We start from the raw sequence: 25,289 nt of genomic DNA, 5'->3' as shown, positions 1-25,289 counted from the left end.
TAACTGCAGCTGTGAGAGAAAAGGATATGAGCTGTCAGTTGGCCCAGCTAGTCCTTATGGCAAAGATGTCAAACTGTACTGTCTCTCGCCCTTTACACATGTCATACTATCTACTGTTGCTGTTTATTTGTTGCAATTTTGGTCAGAGCTTTGGGACCTCCATCCCATCTGCTCCTTTTCTCAGTACATCAGATGCGCTGCTGCATCTGTGGCCGTGTAATTTGTTCCTGCCTGTTAAGTATAGCTCTCCAGTCACCAGCACAGCTTACTGGCCAAGAAGTCACCAGTGAGAGCAGTAGCCATATGGGATCAAACTTGTGTGTTTTTGTGCTTCATAACAATGTTTAGCTGAAACACACTTTCTGCTGCCTGGTACTAACATTGCTCTTCTTATGCTAGCAAGTGTGAAACAGTCCTGTTAGGGCAGATTTATCAGAAAACAAAATATTTTTGTTCCCCACTGAGTGGCTGAAAGAATCATTCCAATCACTGAGAAAGGAACAATGAGGAATAAAAATGACCCTCTGTTTGAAGGGCAGAAGGGGAATGATTATGTGGGTAGGGGGAGCCACAGCCCAAAATATTGTACATCCTACACACGCTGCTCAAAAGTTAACGTTGAGCAATGAAAAGTGTAAAGCGCAACTAATAGAGATAATATTTTGGAATGTCAACAGTAAATTTGCTCACAGGAAAGTTAAGACTTGTTTGCTCCCATAAGGTCACCACTTCCACTGGGACATGAAGTTTTGATTTAGAGAAGCTGACCGTTCTCTGCAGCTCCCTGAGTGACAGTCTTCACTTTGAGCTATACACTATTTTATAATTTTTCCATCAGTCTCACCTGTTAAAGGCCTGCATCTTTTCCGTTTGCTAGAAACACTTTTTCTGTCTATAACCCCACCTTTGCGGGCATGTTACACAACCCCATGTAACTCTTTGTAACTCTATAAGGTCACAATTTAATAAGTGAATGCAGTCCCTTGCCATCTGTGGATGATGAACACCTGCATTAGGAGAGCGCTGAATTCTTTCAAGATATTCTTGAATAGACTTGTGAATAAAAGTATCTCCTACATCTCAAGACATGTGAAAACAATAGTCCCACAGAGTCAGAGGCAGTGTGTTATGAAATTTAAACGTTTTTTGCTTACATGGGTCTTAGGATAAATCCTTTCTTTCTTTCAGCTGTGAAATCCCTCTTTCAAGCCTTCAAATAACCCATCTGAAAGAAATCATTCCAGCAGAGCCATTACAATTAATTCTATTATGTAAACCTGTAGTTTCAGATTTTCATTAAACTGACAAATGGTTCCTCAGAGTCATTTTCTAAATTACAAAATACATCTCGGCTGTTTTAAAAGGCCTGTTATCACACACTATCCTGTAACATAGGACTATATTAATGGAGAGAAATTTAGTCCTTAACCAGGATTTTTAAGGAAATATGTTAGGTGCCAAGCCCATCTGTAGGTACGTAAATAGAGAGCCCGCTTTCAGAATTACTGAAGATCCAATGGAGTTGACTGGTGCCCCAGATTTTCAAAAAAAAATCCATTTTTTTCAGTGCCCTACAAAAATACCAGTGTTTGTAGAAAAAAGAAAAAAAAAAGTGGCACAAATTGCCAGGCAATATTAATGACGTTAGGAGAGAGTTTTTGTGCTAGCCTTTTCTGGCTGCATTACCTACATCTTCACCCTCCAGTAAAGTTCCTCATTCTTCTGGGTGAGCGCTATGGGAAACTCATTACCACAGATCTGGGGGGAACTTTCCAGAAATGGCAGCAATGCCATTATGCTAGCAGGCATGGGAATTTAGCTGAATGGTCTCCTAAAGAAATCAATAATCAGATCATTTCAAAAGAACCATTCAACAAAACCTTGGATAAAATGACAGATTACTTACAACATTGGTTTAAAGCATTTATGCTTATAATTAAGAATAACAGACAAAGAGTATTAAGTAAAGGAGAGTAAACATCCAGCCAGTCATTAAAAGAATGGAATTTTTCTAATCCTCTTACAAAGATGCTGTTTTGGGTCAAAGTCCCTCTCTGCATAAAGCAGTCACACCACATTTTTTAAGTCAATGAAGAGCTGAGAGCCATAGTCCAGACCCTCAAAAGTACTTTAAACAGACAACTCCCACTGAGAGACAAGCATCTAAATAAATCTGGGGACTTAGGCCCAAGAGATGAATAAAGAGGGTTTAGCTTACACTGCTTTGCATAGTAAATAATTATGTAGCCAAATTAATTTGATATACCAGAATTTTACTAATGCTTTATTGGCTGGGAGTTTCCATATTCTGTATCACACATGTTTAATCTCAGGGTTAAGAAACTCTGAAAAGTGCTTTTTATTAGGTTAAACTGACAGATTTTATTTCATACAGAGCCACGTTTATAGACAACATCTGGTCTTTACATTTATTCTCCTTTGTGTTCACCAATGATTGTTCATTTCTGGGAAAGAGGACACGTGATTATTTATATCTGCCTCACAAGTAACTGTTTGAATCTGCAAAATACAGTCCAACTTATATTTTTATTCCTTAGGTACCTGTGATTCCCAGTCAAGCCTCATGGTCTACTTGTGCTATTCCAACCATTAGTAAATACTCTTAATTGCATTTGTCTTCCTTTGAGAAGAGTTTTCTTGAGTCGTTTTGACCCCTCATGGAACCTGTGAGCCGGTAAGGTCCAGTAGACACTCCTTCAATACTAAGCTCAAATCTTATCCAATTAGGCCCCCTTCTAAGACATTGTTTAATGAATTGGAAGGACCCTGAATTTTACTTCTAGCCTATCAATCCCAGTAAAAACTCCCTAAGCTGCATAATTAACTTGGCAACTTTTTCCACACTTGCCTTCATGTCACTTTGTTGGAAGACTTCTCTGTCTGAAACGTCTTTATCACCATGCTTAACCCTCAAATCTAAAGTGAGTAGTCTCTTCTTCTATAAGGCCTATTCACTTCACTCTACCAGACAGTATAATAAAGCAATTGAGTAGGTGGCACTGGATCTCTTGTTTTCAGTGTCTCATGTTTCGGATGCTGCAAAGGTAGCATGTAAGAACAGTAAGGTCCAAATACCCATGTTTCTAAGCTATGTACAACACACATGACTAGGTAGTGAATCATCTGCCCTTGTGAGAAAGGCTCCTGATAAGGCTTGTAAGCTGTTTAAGAATATGCTAGCTAGTGGTGCTTTTCCTCCTTGTCTATAGGTAGTTAAGCAGACTTATCACTTCAGAGAAGGGGCTCAGAAGTCTGGAGAGGACAAGCTTAATGTTTTCAAAACTGTTCCTTCATTATACCAATGTTTTAGGCAAAGTCTTAACCCTTGGTATTCAGAGGTGATGTAGATCTGCAGCCTAAGGTTCAACATCCCTGTTTAGATATGGACATTTAAAAATGGAATTAACCAAAATTAGAGAGAAGTTTCCAAATTCTGAAAGTGAATTGCCCAAGATCATCTCCACTACAAAGAGCAATTCAGAAGACCTCTATTCTCAAACAAATACACAGACATGTGGACATGGATAAGAAAGTTGTGTTTAAGTGGTATGAGATTTTGCTCTCTAGTAACACCTAGTACCTATGTAAAATACATGGCAAGCACTGCCTTGATCCTGATCAGAGAAATGGAATTGAGAAAGTCTGTGGATATCGAAATGAGGCTCATATTATTACATTTAATACAATCAGAATTTTAAAAACAAGCCCTACAAATTTCAGCTAACATTTTTCTGGTAAAAAGCTGATTGGTCAGTTTTTTTAAAAGTATCTTAATTTTTTTTCTCCTAAAAAATTAATACCTTATGCTGAATTAAGGAGTAAACAAGAGGCTGACCCATTTAGTATGAGGAGTAGGAGAGAAACGGATGAGTCAGTTCTTTCTAATTTTACATACCACAATCACTTAAGACTCTCAATCCTGCCCTGCGGCATATTATATCTCCAGGAAAAAAGAAAGGAAAGGAGCTTCATCTGAATACAGCTAGTTCATGCTACAGAGAGTGCCATAGGGGGCTGCAGCTTTAAATGTTACATTGCTCAGACAGAGAGGTTATATTATGTCCTATAGGTACATAGTTGTGCTGTGTAATTGGCTGCCTGTTGTGCTGAACTCTGGGCCAGTAATGTATTAACACTCTTCGCACTCTCCACCTATTTCCTGAATTAGCTTTTGTATTAAAGTAGGAGCTATTCCTAGTTCTTATTTTATTTTGACCTTTACTTCCCTTCTTCTTTCTTTTATTCAGATACTAGCTAATGGAATAATGACTCAGGTGATAATTTGAGATGAGGTTAGTGATGCTAAGTTTTTCGCTCCATCTCCATCTGTAGGCTCTGTAGACCAAGTTACAGTGCATCATCAATTATGCTATGTAGAAGAATAACAGATTCAGATAGCAGGTAGATAGGGAACAGTACTATGATTCAAGATCTCTTGAACCTTCTGTTATTTCTATGAACAGATGACTTGGTGTTTAATATAGGCATCTTTTGGAATCAACACATTCAGTAAATGACATTTCTTATAAGATATTCTTCTAAGAGTCCCTTAAAAGAGTATTCCTCTTCCTCTTGAAAAAAAAATCCACGGGCCATATTCAATCCACTATTGATTACAGTTAGTTCAGAGGACACTGTAGGGAGAAACTGTAGTATAGAAAGCACCACAGACTTTGAAAAAACAAAATAAATTTTCTCATTAATAATTTTGTCATTACAATCATTTAAGTAGCAGTGGACAGCAGTGAGAAGTGAGGTTCCAACTATGCATGTAGGCTGATGCTGATACATATCTACCAGCTGCACAGAAATGAAGTTTTAAAACACTTTTTGTAATCATTGTGCAGAACTCATTCCAGTGCCCTTCAAGTTCCTTGGCAACGTGGCTTCTGCCACTGTTCAAAAAAGATACAAGTGTTAATGAAGAGAATGACCAAAATAATTGCTCAAAACTCTTAGAAATATTGACAAAGCCATCAGTGTTTAGTAAATGCTCGGCATCATTAGGTATCTTCATTTTCTTGTTTCATGAATTTAACTCTCAGATTCCTGAAGGTTAGTTTTAAATTTCACTCCTTAGAGATGCCAATAAATTTTAAGGGATAATCTGAGGGTGATTTACTTTTAAAGGTATGTAATTCCCACATTAAAATGTTCTATTCAGGATGGAGAAAAGAAAAATAAAACATCCAAAAGTCTCTGAACTGCCTGAATTAAGCCTATAGTACTTGATGAATCTTCTGTAATGCTGCTCTGTGAAAGCATCTGGAGTCTTAGGGGGATTACTGCAGTGGTTTGAGATTCATCAGAAATGTGCCCCTAGCTCAAGCATAGTTTATACTGCATGAACATTTAAACACGATGCTGTCTAACTACAGTGACTATTGGATATTCTAAAAACCACAGAGCACACCCTTTCTTATCACTTGATCTTGGCAGGCAGCAGGGAAAAATCTTCACTTTGGTAATCCGGATCCCTAAACTCAGCCATTGGTTGGAAATCCAAATTTTACCAGGCACTAGAATTAAAACCGCAAGGTGATAGAAGCCAGGTTTCTCTAAAATAAGTAGATCTGCCAGAAAGATATGAAGTAAAAGACTAGTTTGGAAACACATGCTGTTCCTTGGTTTTGCTGTTTTTTTTCGTCTTTTTCCAGTGCATACAGTACAGATTGTTTAGATCACGCATGTATAATACATGTTAACTTTATAGTCCTGTATATAAAAAGTTAGTGCAGTATTGTGGGAATATTCTTGCGCAATTTTCATCACTGCCTGTACAGATCAAAACATCCATTTCTTTTAGTTTTCAAGTAATAAGTCCAATGTGTATATGTGTATGTGTATATGACATACTGGTCCTCCATCTAAACTCAGTGTGTGCATTTGGTTGCCATGTGTTAGAAATGCTGCTGTGTGACTAGGGTCTCATGTAGGGCAATGTCTAAGTTTCTGAGAAGACTACACAGTGCAGTTCACCAAGTCTTTGTTACTTTTTTATTCAAATTCACATAGGAAATGTAAAATGGTTTTGATTTGCTCCTAATGCTTCCAGATAGATACTCTTACCAATCAATAGATGGGGTGTAAGTTTCTAGGAGACTCATGGAATCTTATCCACTCCATCGCTTTATATGTCGGGTCTTGATTTGGTCCCTGGTTTCAGAGAGAAGCTTCTAGGCCAGTACCCAAAATGCTGATATTGTTCAAGCAATAGAGGCCATGATTTTAGACCATGAAGGTCTGGTTTGATAGTCTAAAAATTAACTTAACCAGACCTACTATGATGCAAAGGCCATCAAATTAATTCCTGAAGGTACAGGTATTTGCACTATAAATGATGAGAAAATGAAGAAATTGCTCTGGATTGGGGATTTACCTTGTGTTCAGTCAAGTGCAAAACAGAATTGAAAGAAATAGGAATTATGTCTGTACAAATGCCTCTCCCCGCAGAAGAACTCACACCTACACAGTGACTAGCGAGTGTCAAGTAGATCTCTGCTCCCATGGGTTGTTTATCACATTTTTCAGCTTGTTTCCCTTTATAATGTTTCTTGCTGAAAGGCCATCATTATGGGCCTGACCTGACTACTGGAGTTATGAAGAAGAAAAAAGTTATGCTGATGGAGAATAGATAATGACAAAGAGTTTATTCTCCTTTCCAGACCATCAGCTGAGAGGGACCTGCTATCAGCAGTAACTGAGCCTTGAATCGCACGTCTTCAGTGCTGCAGGCGGGAGATGGTCTTGAGTTACAAAGCTGAGTCTCACATCAATTAAAGTCTGTGTGTACAGCAGCTGCATTCAGAAAGGTGGAGGAGATTTAATCTTCACCTTTCACCTTGGGTCAAAATACAAGGTTACCAAGACAGACTGTTATTAAAAATGGATTGTTTCTGCCAACTTAATGTTAGAAGTTTGCAGTTATTAGTAAAGCATTTTATTACTTGCTGCCTTTGTTAAGAAAACTTGTAGTTAAATAGCAAGGAATTAATAAAACAGTTGAAAGGAACAAATAAATATTGATGTTAGACTTTCACAAGCTGTACCAGTTTTATTCTCTCTTCTTGATAAACATTAGAGAATTATTCTCTACTACATCTTATTGATGAGTAGGTGAATTATACTGGTTAAGTATAAGGAGAGATTTCCAGAGAGTACACTAACTGTGTACTTAGCATGAATAAAGATGCACAGAGTGGAAGGAAGATTTTTATTAGTAAGAAGATTTAAGAAACAAACCTTATATGAGGCACTAGCTTCTTGGCTGCATCTCAGAAATCCTGTGTCCAAATTCAGCTCATCATTGGAGTCTCTGTGTATCTTTCCACTGTTTTTCAGAGGAAGCTGAGTAAAGCCCTAAGGGGTACAGATTATTGAACTTTGTTCCCAGGTTGCGCTAATGATAAACAAGGTGTGATTGATCATATGGGTATCTCACTGACTTTTAGATTTAGTTTGCACTTTGAATTTGAGGCCAAACATCTTTGCTTTCAAATAACCAAATACTTATAGCCATACCCTTCGTGTCTCTTTTCATCTAAAAGAAGAAATTGCCCCAAAGAGACAGTACAGATATTTTCTGTGTTTTTATACAGCCTATTTTCCAAAGTTTTATGGAGAAATATTTAACTGCAAGAATATATGTGCACTTTAAAGACGAGGTCAAAAATCTGGGTTTCATATAGGTAAAAGTCTGCCATTACTAAAGTCAATGGAAGCTTTGTCATTGGCTTGGAAGGGTATGAATGAACTGCCTGTGAACAAGGGAAACTCTTACCGTCGTTAATTTACAGAAATTTTGTCATTCCAGTTTTACATCATTAACCTCAGGTAGAGTAAAGCTGTCATAACAGAACAGAAAAAGCAAGCTGTGCTGGTAGCAACTCTTACTCTTTAAGGATAATGTTTGGAAAGACAACTCAGCCAAAGAAAGTTGAATTTAGGGAAGGAATTTTCATCTTCTAACATAGAAGTCAAATACACAATTTGCTGTGTCTATACTGGGTTCAGTGGCACTCACACTGGGAGTGCGCCCCTTTAAAAAACTGACTCAGGGTATGCGTTAGTCCTCTGTACAAAGAGTGTATATTTTACGACATGTGTGCCTTGTTTGAGTTATAACTGAATATGACTTTTTAATGTATTCCAGATATATTAAGCAGCAGCTGAAGAAGTATGTGGAGCTTATTCTAGTTTTTATCCTAAAACACATGTACTGTATTTATAATGTGGAAACTGTACAGTCATCACAGTAATTACACTTTGGCATTTAGCTTTTTTATTCAAAAACAATACTTTTATTAAAATTGCAGCAGCATTTTTAGTTAATTTTCTATTTAAACACTTAGTGCTTAAATTAGTCTACTTAGTGTTTGAATGATACTGTGTGAAACCGATCATCAGTTACCCATTAAAAAACGTTCTGTACAATAGCTCCAGGACTGGAATAAGTCAGAGACAGCTTAGATCTGGGGCAGCATGTGATGACTTTTGTTCAAAAAGGCAGAGGTCTTCTTGCATTAAAAAAGGCTAAAAATATGAACTGAATGTAACAGTCAAAGTGTCTTCCTGAGTCTGCTGAAAGCCTTAAATAGTACTTCAGATAGATGTGAACCAATTTCCATCCCATCCAATTCAGTGGAAGAATTCCTTTATAAAAACCCTAGCAAAAGATTTTGTCTGCAAGAGGGTCAGGGAACCCAATATCTGAGGAGTCCAAGGGTAAATATGAGTGCATGTTTACAGGCGTTGCTGCGTCTTTGGGAGAAAGGAGGCTGCACTGAGGGGAAAAAATGACCTATACTACTATTCTTATTTCTCTCCAAAACCAGGAGGCCGAAGGACTCCCGTTGCCGGCGAGGAATAATGTAGAAGAAGTGCCATGCTGGGCCACAAAAGGTGTGATTTCATGCTGTCCAAGAACCCGCTGCAGCCTTCAGATGTCTTTTGCTGGGCACTCCTGAATCAAATATTCAGGTAAAGGTATGTGAGATATAAGGACTAGTTTTAGCCTGTATTGCTGTCAGAGATTTCCTAACAATCACTAAAAAGTTTTTCTTTTACTTTGGGATGGTGTGGAAGAGAATATTTATTTTCAAAGAATTCAAAAAGTGAGATAGCAAGGATTTTAAATATTGAATAGATATTTACTGAGTAAAAATATTGTGTAAAAACATGACGGTTTTTAAAGCTCTAAGTGTATCATTTGTTAATTAAAAGTCATCACGTAGTCTTTGTGGCTAATGTCAGCTCTCAACATGCTTTCTAAACCAGCTGTTGACACAATGAGAGAGAAAAAGTATTTGTACTTACTGTATATTAGTCTCTACAGTGGTCTGCAAAGAAAAGCTTTGAAAATCTAGTGCAGAGAGAAGAAAAAAGAGAAAAATAAAAAGGAAAGAGGGAAAGGGAAAAGGAAAGGGAAGCAGAAATGGACATGGAAAGGAAGGGAGGAATTGCCTTGAAGATTAGAAACAAAACAAAAAAACAGTCATAGCTTCCCAAAACTCCACTTTCTGCCTACTCAGCGCTGTTACATTCACCTTGTAAAACAGAGGAAGAAATCCAATCTTGAAGACACAGAAGTCTCAATTTTGGAACAGACTCCGCTCAGCAAGCCCTCCTGACCCTGTGGCTTTGGCACAGCTTTGCAGTGCACCTTTCTCCATATGCTTCCTCTTGGCTTTGCACAGGTACCAGATCACTTGCATGGAACCCCGCATAGGACTGTTTCCAAGTCACCTGAAATAATATTGGCAGTACAGTTTATAAAAACATCAGTGTGTACCACCTTATTAAACACAGATGTGGCTCTTATGAGGGCCTTGTTATCTGGAGGCAAGGCCTTACCTTCATTTGCCTGGGTACCAGCATCCTACAAAGAGATCTCTGTTGTAGTGCATTAATGTAGTGGTGGCAAAACTAGCTGCAGCTTCTGGTAGGGGCTTTCTGCAGGGGCTGCACAGATACAGGGCAGAGGTGTTCCTCCAGTCCTGACCTCCTCATGAGAAAGGTCAGAAGGCCGGATGTTTTTCTTTTTGCCTATGTATATTAAGCGCCAGAGTTTGGAAACCCTTAGCTGAGCTAATAGTGTTTTGAAAAGTTCTCCACTAAAATATATAATGCTTTATAAATAACTTTTGAGAATGCAACAATTTATACCTGTTAATTTATTAATTTAGGAAGCTAAAGATGTTGTAGAGAAGAATGTCAGAACAAGTATCAGAAATGCAAGTAACTGGGATTTTTCTGCGTTTGAGTGGGATTTCTTTAGTATTTCTTTGTTTTTAAATGTCTTATCATCTGTGGTTAATATGTGATTTGCTGGATATAAACTGCAATAGTTTGATAGAATTTCTTTTTTTCATTACAATTTTTTACTCAAATTTGCTGATTTTGAATAGACTTCTGCTAAGAAGAGTTTTCTTCTCTAGGACAGATTTTCTGCCAAAAATATCTATTTCTGGCAAAGACTGACAGAGATTTCGGTAGCCCTGTATTCAAAAATCTTCCCTGGCCTGACAGAAGTTTAGTTTAAGCCCTTAGTCTGAATCAGACAGACAAGAGCTCTGACCACCAGGCCTTTAACTGGGACTGCATGGGTCTCCCCTGAGTTTTTGTTTTTTACATAAACTTCAAAAGAACTTGGTTTTCATCCCGACAGGGAACAGGAAAAGATTTTGCTTGAAGGCTGAAAAAGTTTCATGGTACAGAAACACCATTTCATATCCATATGTAACCGAGAATTTAGTTTGTCAGTGCAGTCTGAATTTTGTCTTTGATCTCTGAAAGAAAAAGGCAGCCCACGAAAATACTGCTGGACTAAAAGAACATAAACAGGCTTAAAATACCACATTTTGATAAAGGGTAAAATACTACATTCTGATATAGTATATCAGACAAAATCCAAGGCCCTGTGAATTTAGCAGAAAGACTTGCACTGCAGTAGCAGGACAATTTCAAAGTTTTGAAATTTGGTTTTACTTTGGATATTTATCTCAGCCTTATCTGAATTTATTGAATGTCTAACCTTATTATCTGGTCTTTGATATTTTCTGTCCCCAGAAGTATGGCAGAAGGAACCACTTCTTGGCAAAGAATGTAGACATCAGCGGTCACTATCCAGCATGGATCTTTCTGGAGAGACCTTTTAATTTGACGTACGCTACAGGGCTAGCTTAGCTGATTCTTGCTTTGTAATAGATAGGCGCTGGAGAAACATGCATGAAGCACATTCCCCTGAGCCACCTGCAATATGGCTTTGAGGGCTCTTGCCTTTTATAAAACTGCTGAGAGCTCCATCAACCGACTGCACTGAGCATGCAGGGTTCTGGAGCATGAGATGGTCTGCAGTTGTGTGCAGCCCAGGCATGACCACCTTTTAAGTTACTCTTATCCTAGCACACGCTCCATGGGTAGCAGCCTTGTACCCTGTTCCTCCCTCATCGTGGGAGCATCTGCACTTGTCAGATACGCCAGAGCGTTTGACACATACATTTGCCTGGTGAGTAAGCACATGCGATTTCATGTCAAGGAATTTTATAGCTTGAGAAGTATTTTAAGAAGTGGATTGGAGAAAAGCCCTATCACTCCTCCCTCTGCAAGTCCCAGTCAGGCAAGCATGGGCCCTGCAAGAAGGGGTGTGCTATACCACTGTAAAAGCTGGTGTAAGGAGGGCATTTCCAGTGCACCCGAACAAATTCTGGTAAGCCAAAATGCCTCCCTCCTCTAAACTTTGATGAACCCTGTAGGAAGGGACATATCAGTATGGGAAATAAGTTCTATCTGTCTAGCATGGATCTATTTCTGCTAGAATACTAGGAAAGTTCATCATAATTATAAAAAAAACCATAAGAACACGTACTGAACTTTCTACTGGACCAGCAAGGAGAAGTGGGGCTATGAATGACCTCAGATGGCTTAGCCATTATCTGACTTTTACTCTAATTTTATTCATGGAAAACTTGTTTTTCCCTCTGTGCAGTACAAATAAGCAGTCACCTACAACATTAAATAATGAAATTCAAATGTACTGAGTTAATCACTGGAAAAGTGCTTCATCTGAAAACTCCATGGGGGATCACGTTTCAGAACACAAGTGTCCTTGTACAGTATGCATTTCCTCTTTCATTCATAGGTTTGCTCATGCAGAGATTTGGAGTAATATTGAATTACTGCCTGAAGTCATGCCTGCCTATCTCTTTCATTAATTACCTTGCATGGCTTTGGGACAGATTAACTGATAAATATATGAATCCCTGGTGTAGTAACCTTTTCTGTGTACTTAGAATAACTGATAGGCATGTAATCTCAGAATCTACAAAAACTTTTTTCCTTCTCACAGATTTCTACTATGCTCTTGCTGAGTTGCCTTCCACCTGGCAGTGTTGTGGTTGCTAAAAATGCTACTAACCTGACAATTAGGAACTCTACAACAGAATTCAAATTTTCAGTCCAAAAGAAAGATCGATAAGGCTTTTCATAGAATATATTTGTTTCTTTTTTTGCATGTTATTATTAAAGATGGAAGAAACTTCATAATGCCCTGTATAATCTTCTCTGGGCATCGGATGGTTCAGAGTAGGCTAAGAAATGCAAATCAACCAACCATTTTTCTGGGGTTTTTTTGTTTGTTTGTTTTGGAAAATGTCTCAGAAACTGGTCATTCTGGAAGAGTAATTACACTGTCTTAAAAAAAGGGTCTAGTTTTTGATGCAGCTGTATTTCGTGTTTCTCTCCTCTGCCCTTCAGCAAACTAGTTGTTGCAAATTATTTGACCAGTGGAGCTCCTTTTTCTGTGTGCAAAGATTACTCATAGATTTGTTTTAATTTTTTAAATTTTTAGTGTGACATTATTCAGTGAGCAGCACTTCAGATACCATTTCAGCATCTAGAGAGCAGGTGAATTCTTTGCTTTAATTATCTATTGTTAGGTGTTCTTGCTGCATAATCTAGCTAGTGATCTAGCTAGACAGTATTACTGGATGGAAACCTTGTGTTGCTTGAAATGTGTATTCCCATAAACTTTGCTTTTGTCGCCACTGCCAGTCAAAAGAATTGGTTGATCATAGTCTGAGGAAACAAAATAAGACCAGATATCAATATTCTAAACTATGTATACAGATTTCTCTGAATTGATGTTTTTGAGCACTCCTTTCTTAGGCCATTGTATAGATATATGTAATCAAATCTAATAATTTATGATAAGACCATCTTGTTTACCAGGAAATGATCTCAAGCGAACAAGTCATTTCACTAATGCCATTATATCAGGTCAGATGGTAACTATCCCCATTCACTGGATTGGATCTGAATTGGTTATCTATATCCATTTATCATTTCCTTGATAACCTCAACCTCCATACCCACAGCATCTTTACTATTAGAGTTGCTCTCACATACGCAGTATCTTTTTTACAATTTCCTTCAGTTTGTGTAATTAAAAGGATCGTTTCAGAACCATCAAGAAAGAATATAAAAGGCAGTTCAGATGATGCTAATGGAGGAAGAGGGAATTGCAGAACATTTCATTCCTCTGGTAAAACTGTACCTGAACAAGTCACAGTATTGCATCCAAATAGGTAATTATGCATATATAGATATCAGGCATAAAAGATTCTAGGCAAGATCCATGGATGGTGCTAAAAGAAGCTGAGTTGCAAGGATAGGGTTTTTGAATGCATTTGCTACTGATAAGGTTGACTGTAAAGGGGAGGCACTGCTTTGGTTGAAACATTAAAGGCCCAGTCTTAATAAACACATATGTGAGACAGAAAGGTATACTGGAAGTATAGGGACAGCCAATTGCAAAGCTTCAAAGCTTTGAATATGAAAGAGAACTATGGGAAGGGGAGAGCGATCAGTCTTTTTGATTTATTAATCTTCTTTGACACTGATATGGAATTTCCTTCGCTAGAAGATATTTAGAAAATTACCAACAAGACTATGTATGTCCATGAACTATGAGAGTAATACTGATAGTCTGTAGTTCCTTAGGATGAGGAGAGCTTGGGTTGAACGAACACCCGTGATATAAGCAAGTCAGTTTATAGCAGCCTCTATACTCTTGAGCCTGAACGCTCCTATTGCTAAGCATCCATATAATTTATGCCTATAGAAGTACAATTCCTCAGAGTATTTTTTTTCCATCTGTTCAGCTTGAATGGAGAACATTTGTTAAATGATGTTTGGAGAGATGCTGGCAGTAAAATACATGCCCACCCTGATGCTAGGCTAGTTAACTGGTCTTTCTAGGCACAAAGCTGATATTGTTAGATGGCACAGCACTTGAACAACTACAAATACGAGAGAGTACATTTTCTTCTTTTCTTACAAAATTTAAGTATTCTTTGTGATTGTTCTTTTAAAAATAATTAAGATAAATAACTAAATACCCACTTAGAATAATTAAAAGTAGTCACAGTCCACCTGTCAGTTGTATAAAATTAGATTAAGTTCAGTCATTGCAGTCTGATACTTTTTCAGACTCAAGAAGCCAGAACCATGTAAACATTGAAAGTAATTATGTCTCCCTCTCCCCTTCTTTTTCCTTTTTTTTTTCCTTTCTAATGTTAGTTGTTACAGAAAAGAGTCAACTTGAGTTTCAGAGAGTCTGCCAAAAAGCCTCTGGCCTTCCCTGGGGGATTGAATTTTACATTCTTCAGCAAACAATGTCTGCCTCCAGAAATGCAGGAGGAAAACTCTATTTTTCTTTTTCATCTAATATCAATGTCTAAGCCTAACAGAGCTCTGATTTTTTATTTTGAAGCCTGAGGAACATCTTGTGTTGATGTTAGTATGTGCCTTTTTAAGCTTCATTTGTTATCTTTAAGCAGCTGTTAAAGCGTAAACAAGTTCTTTTTCTTTTCTGTGTTAAAAAAGGCTTTAAACTTATCCAAGAGCTTCACTGCTATTGTGTTTATTGGGCTATGCTAACAGCAATGAAAGAACATTATTGAATGCAGCAAATGTTTGGTTTATTTCAAAGCCTTTCTAAACTATAAATCATCCACATTTCAGCCTTCTTCTCTTTTTCCTTAGTAGTACAAAATCAAATCAAACCAGTAAGCCAGGAGATAGTTACATAAGAAGAGTTTATCTCTGATTTTTTTCAAGTATAATAAAGAAGGAATGTCATTTCTGTGATAGTGACTTTACATATGTAACTCATGTATGAGCTAGACTTTTGTAAGTGATGTGTATATGCATTTTAAATGAGGCCTGATTTTTCAAAAAGCAGGAAGTGCACAACTTTGTTCCTTTTAAGGTAAATCAAGCTGAAATCTGACCTTTTTGGATTATTTACATACAGCAAATATGCACATCTCCTTTTCTCCACATTACCCCACCTCTATATTTCCCTGCCAGACCACAAAGACTTTTAAAAGTTAAAAAATGAGAAAAAAGGAGTGATCTGAGACATTTCGAACTCAAATTTTGCACATCACTGAGGAGCCTGAATTTCAGAGGTCAGCCATGCAACAGAGAAGTGTGTGTGTGTAGAGACAGAGGGCAGCAAGTGACTTCAAAACTGGAACTGTTTAGCACCTCCATTGTTGGACGCCCCCCTCCAGCAAGATCACTACCACCGGATACGGTTAGATCGGTAAGACCACTCCTTAAAGTTTACAGGGCATTTAAATCTTGTAGTCCTCTTCAGACTTTCATAAGAAAACTTCACAACTAGGAAACAACCATACTGCCAAATTATTCCTTTCCAGAACTTTGTTTTTTTCACTTTGTTTCCTTTTATTTTTCTTTAACTTGAATTCTGCTTGACATACAAATGACAAGTGATGATATTTGTTAAAAAACCTATGGTGTACACCCCAGGAAGCCCACACAGCTATATTTTAGCACTGAACTACAGCTTATGTATCCCCTTTAATTAGCAGCACCTAATGTGCTGCCACACACATTCTGCCAACCTAAAGCCAACCAATGGCTTGTTCAGCCTGTCATTATTTAAAATTGCCAAAGGACCGGGCAGAGCTATGTGCAGGCGATTTGCACCCCATCTGGTAGGCAGCGGTTTTGGAAACACACAGCGCATCTGGGTGCTTCCTCTCTGCCTAGCGATCTGCTAAGCACACTCTTCTCCTGTGCAGGTTGTTCCTCCGTACTCGCCGCTGCACTGCCCCAGCACCTTCTGCAGGGCTTTGGACGCTCACCACAGCTTTGGCCTGCCCATGTGCAGTTGGGTATCTGGTTTGGAATGAATGTGGGTGTTGACATACTTGTTTTATATTTATGTTGGAAAATAGAGGGGTTAAAGAAATATGCCTTGTGCTGGAGCTAAAGGCAGTTTGTTTATGAAACAAGCTCCCTGAAGAAGCTTTGTTTCCTGAAGATTGCTAGAAGGTGGTACGGAAAAGCATTACACCAGCTGCAAACCTCCGAGGGACTACCAGCTTTTGAGAGTGAGAGTGTGTGTGTGTGTGTGTGTGTGTGTGTGTGTGTGCGCGTGCACGCACGTGTGTGCATGTGTGTGTTTGGGGGTGGAATAAAAGCTGCTGGCAGGGTTTACTGCAGGAGAGAGGGAAAAAGAAACCACTGTAAGGCTCAAATGAGCCTCCCAAATAGAGGTGTGATTTGTCACAGGATCTGCTCTTCGCTACTGAACTAACTTTTCTTTCTTTCAGCCACCTGAGATGTTTCCTGCGCTTAAACCTTCCTGGGTCCCTAGAAGTACCCTATAGGAAACTCTATAAGTTTCTACTCTTTTTTTTTTTTTTTAACTTACAGTGTTTTGACTGCATAGAACATATTTAGCAAGCATCAGGAGAGCATGAGAACATGCCCTAGTACGATATGGAGTTTGGAAGCTATCTTAAATATCAGAAACACAAGTAAACTTCTATAATTTTAACTTGAATGTTTTGCAGCATCAGGGACACATGCTGGGTGTTGACTTTTCTATCTTAAAGCGGTGCTTTTTTCCACCTAGTAGGGTCTAGCTGATTTGGGGATTGTTTGCCACTCAAAGGTGTAACAAATAATATTGTTCTGTTATTTTGCCTGTACTGCAAACTATTATTGAGATGGATTACAAACTGCAAAAGTTGCAAAGCGTTTGCTCATTCTTAGATCTCTTTTGGGTTACAGGCAGGTTGAAAATCCAAACTCAACAAGCACAAGGGAATCACTTGCAGTTTACTCCATGACACTAAGATAAATGTTAGAACCTCTAGAACGGTACAGCTGAAAGGCATGTTTATAGGCATCCCAGGTTTTGTCCTACTGATTCTGTTTGCCATTTTGGAAACAGTTACGAGGAGCTGCCTTAGCAGATCCTCAACGAATCTGAGTGGGGACGAGAGGTCCGGCCTGGGAGCATGTGCCAGGGTGATGCTTTGCCACCTGCATTCTGACCTCATCAGATTTTCTAGCCTCCAGACGGTGCTGCAGAAAACAGTCGGCTGAGTGATTTAATACACAATTTTCTCCCCTCCGAGCCTCTGCGGATTTCATTTCACAGTAGGGGGCACTGTGCTGCTGGAGTTTGTCATCCTGAGAAAAGCTGCGTGAACTCCGGGTTTCCCAGAGGCATAAAGATTCCCGGGCACTCTTCAAAGTTACAATTTTAGCTACAGTCTCTACGCTCATGCCTAATTAAGGTAGTTATATTTTACTTCAGTTCTTGCTTTGGTTTCTAATGGATTTTTCCTCCTCTTTCTCTCCTACACTGCTGTGCATTGTTAAAGAGCTGCAGTGTTCCATCCCAGATATGGCTATATTTTAGTGGTCAGCAAGTAGATTGCTATACTGAGTATTTAGTTAAATGCTTTGTGGATCTTTCTGTATAAAAAGACCTCCATTGAGACTAAGAGGATATTATTATTCATAATGTGGTGACTAGTTTCACACATGGCTGAAGCAAAATAAATCATCACTGTTTTTAACAAAACACTGAGTAGACCTCTTGTTGACCACAGCATATTTGTGGTCAGCAAAGAAAGAGTCTTTTATAGCTATTAATATGCTGCCAAGGTGCTTTAGCTGAGATTTTTGCCCTAAGGGAGGTGGGCTTCCAGTACCACATATTCATGTTTCTCTGCTAAGCCCATTTCCAGAGCCCTAGCCTTACACAGTGATTTGACATAAGAACCCATTTCTAAAAAGAGATACTAGTTGTTGAAATCATTGACACAGATGAATATTGCTCTGCTGCTGAATCCACTAAGAAAATGAACAATGCTCTCATGATTTTTCAAGAAGTAGTTTTTGGTCCTGAGCAGTCATTCACAAAACAACAGATATGTCAGCATTTCTGTTGTGCACACCAAGATAAAGCTTATTTACCACTTATTCTAAAGATTTTTAAGGAAGGTCTGAATGATACCACAGCATCACACTGATCCTCCAGTTGTTTACACTTCCAGTTTTGTGCAGTTAAACTAGAGTTCAAAAGTTATTTTATAATTGATCTGTTTATTATATGCACTGGGTAATGTTGTTTGGGAATGTTGTCATGTTTTCATTTAGGACCCCCACAATTTTGCAGGACTTCCTGGAGTGACTCGGGGCAGAACATAGCATTGTCTTCAGTCGAGAGTCCTGCTAAACAGACACTGATGGCAGCCAACACTGGTTCTTCAGTGCCTCCTCTCATCACTTTACAGGAGTTAATGTGAACTTTTCAGTCTACATACAGACATCTGCCCAACCAAAAGTCCCACCGGAAATTCTGAATGATTTTCCAGTCAAAAAGCAGGAAGTTTAAACACATCAATATGCTGTTTAAAGAGTATAAAAGAAATGTAGTTTGTAATGGGAATGGCAAGAAGAAAAGATTCAGCATAATATATAATGAGAAGAGTCACGGGTGGTGTGAGAAGAAAGGAAGGAATATAAAATAGGAAAGTTATTCTATACAACATATCATTATGTAAACCAAAAGCAGAACCCTTACTTTAAAGGCTTACATTTGACTTAAACGTGTTTCTTGACATACCGTATATTTACAAAAGACCCTATTCTGATCTTATCCCAGTGTAAAAAGGAACAGCTTCACTGAACTCAGCGAAAGCTCAGTGAACTTCTGGGAGGGAAAACTTGTGTGAAATAAGAAGCAGGGTCATCCTTACAAACTTATCTAAACCTTGCTGTAGCTCTCTAGATGGACTTTTAGAGTTGCATATTTGCAAACATGAAAAATGCAAGTAGTTTGTTGAAGACATTTCCCAGATTCTGGTGTTTTATAAATAAATTTGGACCGCATTTGTAAGGCATACAGAGTGCATTCTCTGTGTTTACACCACTGTCCAGATTCACGTTTTCATGTAAAGCAAATGGTTTCTGCCATCTCTAAACCACATTAAAGCATCCGTTTTCTCTGTTTTAAAATATGTTAAATTATTCATGGCTGTTTGTCTTAAAGGTTTTCTTCAACCTGCCACATGCTGGAAGGGGGCCGAAGTATGCATACATATAGAAGGGGCTGTGTAACTGGAAAATGAGATTTGTCAAGATTTAGTATCTACATGTGCGAACTGAGATCAAATAGAACGTTTTTATTTACAAGGGTAAGTTGCAGTTAAAAAATGGTTTTGGAGTAAAAACACTGTGATGCAAAGTACATCTGCGTAGACAGCTCTAGGCAAAAGTAAGCCTGCGCTGCCTTCTGCCTATGCTCTGATTTGGACAGATATGATCCAGTTTCAGGAATGCTATGACTGAATCATCATGAAGATGTATCCAGACTGGTGTACACTACCTCTTTTCAGCTTAGTTATAACTTACAGAAAGTTTTTGAACAGGAAGTGATTTTTGTCTGGATAGACAAACATTGTAGGCATACATTAGGTGCTCTAAAAAGCTTCTTGCTAGATGTACTTCTTCCACCAGCAGATATGTCCCCTGGTGCCCAGCTGTGATAGGTAAGGTGGTTAATAGTGCTGACAATTCTCTGGAGGAGTAGAAACAGGGATTATCAGTTTGAAAAATGACCCAGTAATTCAGCTGAAGGATCTCAACAGATCTGATTTTCTGTCTGTGGTGAACACCCATACTCGACAATTTGAGCTCCTTTTAAGACACTTGGCAAACTCACAAATAACTTTTATACATAAAGCCCAGAAAGTATTTTCCTAAATTTTCTTGGGATTCTGTCCATGCCTATATCCACTTTAATGTCCATGGTCTTATTCATCACCTTGGAGCTTTTTCTTTTAAATTTTGGTGGTAAATGCATGGTGTTAGAAAGGTCTTGATTTGGTAGTGCTTAATAACACACTTCATGCTGAAATAGTTCTGTTAGTTGCTATGGATCAGAAATTATAAATGATAAGAAAAGGAAAGCAGGTGACATTTGATAATATTTTCCTGTGGGGAAAATTTCCTCCTCTTTACCGTTTTCATACCACCTTCATGTACATGTAATTAGCCATGATATAAAAATGAGAAAATTTCATGCGTTACATTTTTTGCATATAATCAGACCCAGGCACCAGTGCGTGGCATTATCTGTCATGCTGCTTTCTGCTTGCTTCTGTATTAAAATGGAAATCTTCTGCACTTTTTTAGAAGCTGCTGTGCTTTTTCCCTGAGTAAGAAGGATAGTGTTTTAGGGAGTGCTGAAGCTGTCTCTGGGGACTTGGATTCTGTTTCTGCCTCAGGATCTTTCTGCCCTAGGGCAAGTATTTTACACAGCCCTGTTCCTCAGTGACCGTCTGCAAAATGAAGGTATTGCTTTTTAATTTCATGGATGTTCTCTGCATAAGATATTCTTAATGGCTAAGTGTTAAAGTTCTGTAACAGCCCTATAAATGTTTAGCAGAATTTTACTTCTCTTTCATGCTCCAAAATGTTAACATTTTAGAAATATGCATTAGTTCATTAGTTTCAGGGGAAAAACAGTAATGAAGGTCTCTGAGTTGTTATGACAGTTATGAAACTTGCTCACGATAACTGAAAGTGCCTTACGAGGGCCATTTAGCTGAGTTAGGAAACTTTTAAAGTTTGCAAAACTCATTCCCTTTTATGACAATTTAGTTCCTCTCTCAGACAGCAGGACTCTCTGCAACAGTGATCCTGAACATCACCTTCCTGCTCCTCCTCCTGCCGCCTGCAGAGTCTGAGCACACCATGTTGCCTTTGGCCTTAGTATGTGAAAAGCAATGTTGGCCACTGAGGCAATCTCATTTTATCAATAAAAGCAAGGTGAGAGGCCATGCTAGGATACAACAAACCTCACCTTTCTGTTTGTAGGTACCAGGCTGCTCAAGTTAGCCACAGATATTTTAGCTGGTATTTTTGTCTAGGCCAAGCTGTTCTTGAGAAGTAAAGCTTGTTTATGAAACCTCCACTAAAAGCAGGTGTTGCAGACATCCCATTAGTAACCTTTGACTTACCTTCCCCTTTGAAACTTTTCATCCCAAAGGACTGACATTTCAAAGCCCTTTTTTTTTGTCCCTCCAAGTTTGCATATTGTAAACATTTTTCTTCTCTGCTCTGATGGAACAGAGCCAAAAATCTGCACAATGGGGGAACTAGATGTTAATGAGCAGAGATTGTGGGAAAATGTGTACCGGGCTGCCCTGCCTGACCTGCATGATAATGCTACATTTAGCACATTCTTTTCCATTGGTGTAGCAGGCCTTGAAATGGTAGCAAACAACACATATTGTGAAGGTTTGTTTTAAAGAAAACTTCCCTAGGAGAGTGGAAATAACAAATTATTTATTGTATACAGTTGGCATACAGACAGCTGGCCCTGGAAATATTTATGCACAAACAGTGGTGTGAAATTGTATATTCTTCTGCATGTTTTCTATAAAATTGCTTTACATGAAGGTTTAAATTACGTAAAGCACAAGTGTTGCATATAGACTCATACTGAGTCAAGGAAGTTTACAATCACTCTATGGTATGTAGGAACTGATGAGAAGAAATGGCTATTGAGTCTGTTAGGACAGAAAAATATGCTAGCACTTTGGCATCTTCTAAATAGATTTTTACTCTGACTGTGCTCACAAACCCTTTTTAATGTGTTTGTGTCAGTGGAGTTTTGTTTGTACAAAAAGCTCCTAAAAAATTAATTTTGGCTCCTCTGAGCCAAGATTCATTTAATCATAAAACAAAATTTGTCTTGACCATATGAAAATCATTAGGGGCAAAAAGATTCTGAGAACATAAACAATACCATGTGACTTAGACACCCAATTGCACAGCTTGAACCTATCAAGTGGTGAACATATTAAAATACTAAAGAGAACACTTACAGTCAGCGTTTGGTGTGCAATGAATAGGGAGAAATTTGTTTGCACAAAACTTCTGACTAACAAAGAGGAGTACTGAAGGAATTCATAACAAAAGACTGATTGTAGATAATTTCTGAGCAGCGAAAGGGATTAAATCCATTAAACGAGCTATTTCTTGCAAACTTTTTACCCAGCTATTGTTTTAATTATACTTTTATATGTCCAGCTTTGCTCTCTCAGCTAAGGAAACAGTAATTCATGTAGTAAAAATTGCATACAAATGGGAACTGTTTACAAATGACATTCCAAATCCTCATCGGGAAATGCTTATTTCTTCATAGTCAAAGATTCCTAAAGAGCTTTTCTATGGGGAAAGAGACTTCAACTCATTAACTTAAAAACAACACTCTTATCTCCACCATGGAGTGGATATGGGCTCTAAGCCATATTTTGCAAAGGACAAAGCAAATTCTTTTGTGTAACATCTGCTAGATAAGAGCAGCATTCCTTAGAATAGGTTTTCTGATGAAAGAGATGCCAAAGCCTTGATTCCAAAAGTACTTATATCCTCAAACAACTACTGTCTGTGCCAGTTCTGTTACATGCTTTCAAGAATCATTTCAAACCCAGCTAGCACCAAAAATACAGAGACTGTTAAAAACATACTTTGGTATTAAACAAATCAACTAACCTAAAGTAAAAGAAAGGAATGCAAAAGTATAATTCAGTTTTCAGGAGCCTTAAAATGGGGTCATATGTCTATGTTATCAGCTGGCAAGCTGGCAAGCAGTCTGCAAGCCAATTATCTGATGGATTTCTTTTTTCCACAAATAGTGCATTTGTGCCATAGGCAGTCTGTGACTTCTGTCGCTGTACCCTCAGAGCGCCTAAAAGGCTAGTAGCTGCAAAGCGTATCCTGAAGTCTTCATGCAGTGAGGGAGACATTTATGTACGCTCACACTGTTGCACCACTAGGAAGGCCTTGCTGCAACACACTGTGTCCTAGCATGCAAAAGCTGAGCATGGCATTGAGAAAGGAAACATGGCAAAGGCGACTGAGTGAAAGTTTATCATGTGCTCACAAAAACACATTGCTAATGCTAGGATAAAGTGTGTTGCAGAGACCTTCCTGGAGAGCAAGGGTCAGGCTAAGGCTGAGCCCTAGGTTCAGGAGAGTGCATGGATGGCCTTGCTGTTTGTTCTGGGGGAATCTTAATGATTCAGATGAGTATCTCCTGCCAAGCTGAGTACTTTCAGCTCCAATTTATCACTCCCCTTCTTCCATGTCCATCACTTAAGTTCCACAATTCTGATGTCCTCTACTGCTGGGTATAGCAACTGCAGAACATCCCAGCATTGTCAGATGCTTCTTTTGGATAATAATTCGAACCAAATATTGACACTTTTACGACAAGCAACAACTCATTGACCTTGTCCAAGAAGCCCCATACTCTTTCTTGGCTGAGCTTTGGCTTGCCTGCCTTTCTCATGGAGCTGTACCTTTGTTATACATCCATTCTTCTGTTTGTTTGTCTTCCTCTTCTTTCTACTTCTTTTCCTCCCATGGCCTGTGTTTTGGGAACTGTCCTGAGTGAAAGACTCAAGGAGTTTCACTGTAGCTGGAAGCAGTAAAGAAGGATTCTAGGATCTGTAGTGAGGGAAAGGATAGGAAAAGTTACTTATTCTTTTCATCCTCCTTCAGTTCCCACTGAGTGCTGGCTATTGTGTGGTTGTGACTTTAATTTCTCAGCTGAAGTGCTGCAACTTGTAGACCATCACATTACAGCTCATATACAATGATCATGACCCCACAGTTGATGAGCACTCCCTGTTGGTGCCAATGTTCTCTCCAGGCTTGCTTTCAATGCCCTGCAGAAAGCATTTTTATCTTTGTTCTTTCTTCTTAAATTGGTTCCTCCAGCTTCATTCTCTGGGAATTCTGATATATTGTATGTGAATGCCATAAGATACTGCATCCAGCTTGGCTAATGCATGTTAGGTTTGACTTTTGACAGTGCTGCTAGCTTCCTCTTGAGAAAGTACCGTCAGTCAGATTAAGTGTTGTAAGAGCTTCAGGTTCTCAGTCATGCAAGGCCTTTACTGAACTAACTCTGTTGAGAAATAGAAGGTATTCATCTTACCCTGCTTCCCTACAAACCTTTATTCACAGTACTCAAACTTGGAAGAGTTAAGAATACTTTCAGTAGCAATACCCCACGCACATCCATACTCCAGTCAGGCAGTATTAGGAGAGTAACAGGGGGTTATGTTATATCTTAGGGTCTTTCTAAAACTTTCAAGGCTCCTTTAATAACTGTGATAATAACTTCAGGAAAGGATCAGTAGTAAGAAAAACATTTAAGCATAAGTTAAAGCATGATTCCGGATAGGAACTGACAAGCAAGTGTTTAGATGCTTTTTAAATCAGATGTTTATAGAGATGATCTCACATCATGTTTTTATTTCTTACTCTGCTGGTTATTGGTGTCATCTTAATGTCATTTGCAGTAAATCCTTCTCAAGTATTTGTATGATCCATTACTGCTATCTTGCTACCTCTAGATTTTTAATACAGTCTCCCAAATCTCTGTTTTGAGGATAGTACCAGTATTACCATTTTACAAATGATGTTCTGAGTTACAGACAGATTGAATAACTTTTCCACTCTCAAAAAAGAAAAATTGGGATTGTGCAGTTCAGTGTTACCACTTGAAAGATCAGGTCATCCTTACTTTCCTCATCACATGCTCCCTCCTGAAAATGAAGAAGAGAATTTCTTTTGAGTCAATGGTGCTTTACAGAGTGATTGCAACTCCACTCTTGTGTTAAGAGATTTGAGCTTTTGAAAACCCACTTGCTGCTAGAAGACTCTTCTCTTTCAAGATTTTTAGCTATGGATGACCCCCTGTTTAAAGTCTTGTCCAGTTGTAATTTATAAATATCTCTTAATTGATAAATTAATTATTTCCTTTGGTTAAGCACTCCATACTGCAATGCAGTGTTAGTAAATCCCATTTTGCAGTAGACTTACTAGTTTGCCAAATCAGTTGTATTATGTTTTCATAT

At 38.4% G+C, this 25,289-nt stretch overlaps 2 long non-coding RNA genes across 3 annotated transcripts in view; one reads left to right on the top strand and one right to left on the bottom strand.

The window, feature by feature from the left end:
* The window catches only part of LOC112997342 (uncharacterized), a 240,492-nt gene that overhangs the window by 39,575 nt on the left and 175,628 nt on the right, over positions 1-25,289 (bottom strand). The window lies entirely within an intron of this gene.
* Positions 1-25,289, top strand: part of LOC112997339 (uncharacterized) — a 325,493-nt gene that overhangs the window by 203,677 nt on the left and 96,527 nt on the right. Inside the window, exons 6-12 of one of the 2 annotated variants that reach the window (XR_010388544.1) lie at positions 2,559-2,695; positions 8,856-9,006; positions 9,552-9,716; positions 11,089-15,628; positions 16,131-17,639; positions 19,403-19,547; positions 20,548-20,706. This is a non-coding gene — a long non-coding RNA (uncharacterized LOC112997339). Of the gene's footprint in view, positions 1-2,558; positions 2,696-8,671; positions 8,746-8,855; positions 9,007-9,551; positions 9,717-11,088; positions 15,629-16,130; positions 17,640-19,402; positions 19,548-20,547; positions 20,707-25,289 lie in introns of those variants that run through there. The other variant, XR_010388543.1, reaches the window with a different exon arrangement.

The sequence above is a fragment of the Dromaius novaehollandiae genome, chromosome 3 (assembly GCF_036370855.1).
Source record: "Dromaius novaehollandiae isolate bDroNov1 chromosome 3, bDroNov1.hap1, whole genome shotgun sequence".
NCBI lineage: Eukaryota > Metazoa > Chordata > Aves > Casuariiformes > Dromaiidae > Dromaius > Dromaius novaehollandiae.
The sequence above is the reverse complement of the archived record's forward strand: the minus strand, read 5'-3'. Positions and strand labels throughout refer to the sequence as shown.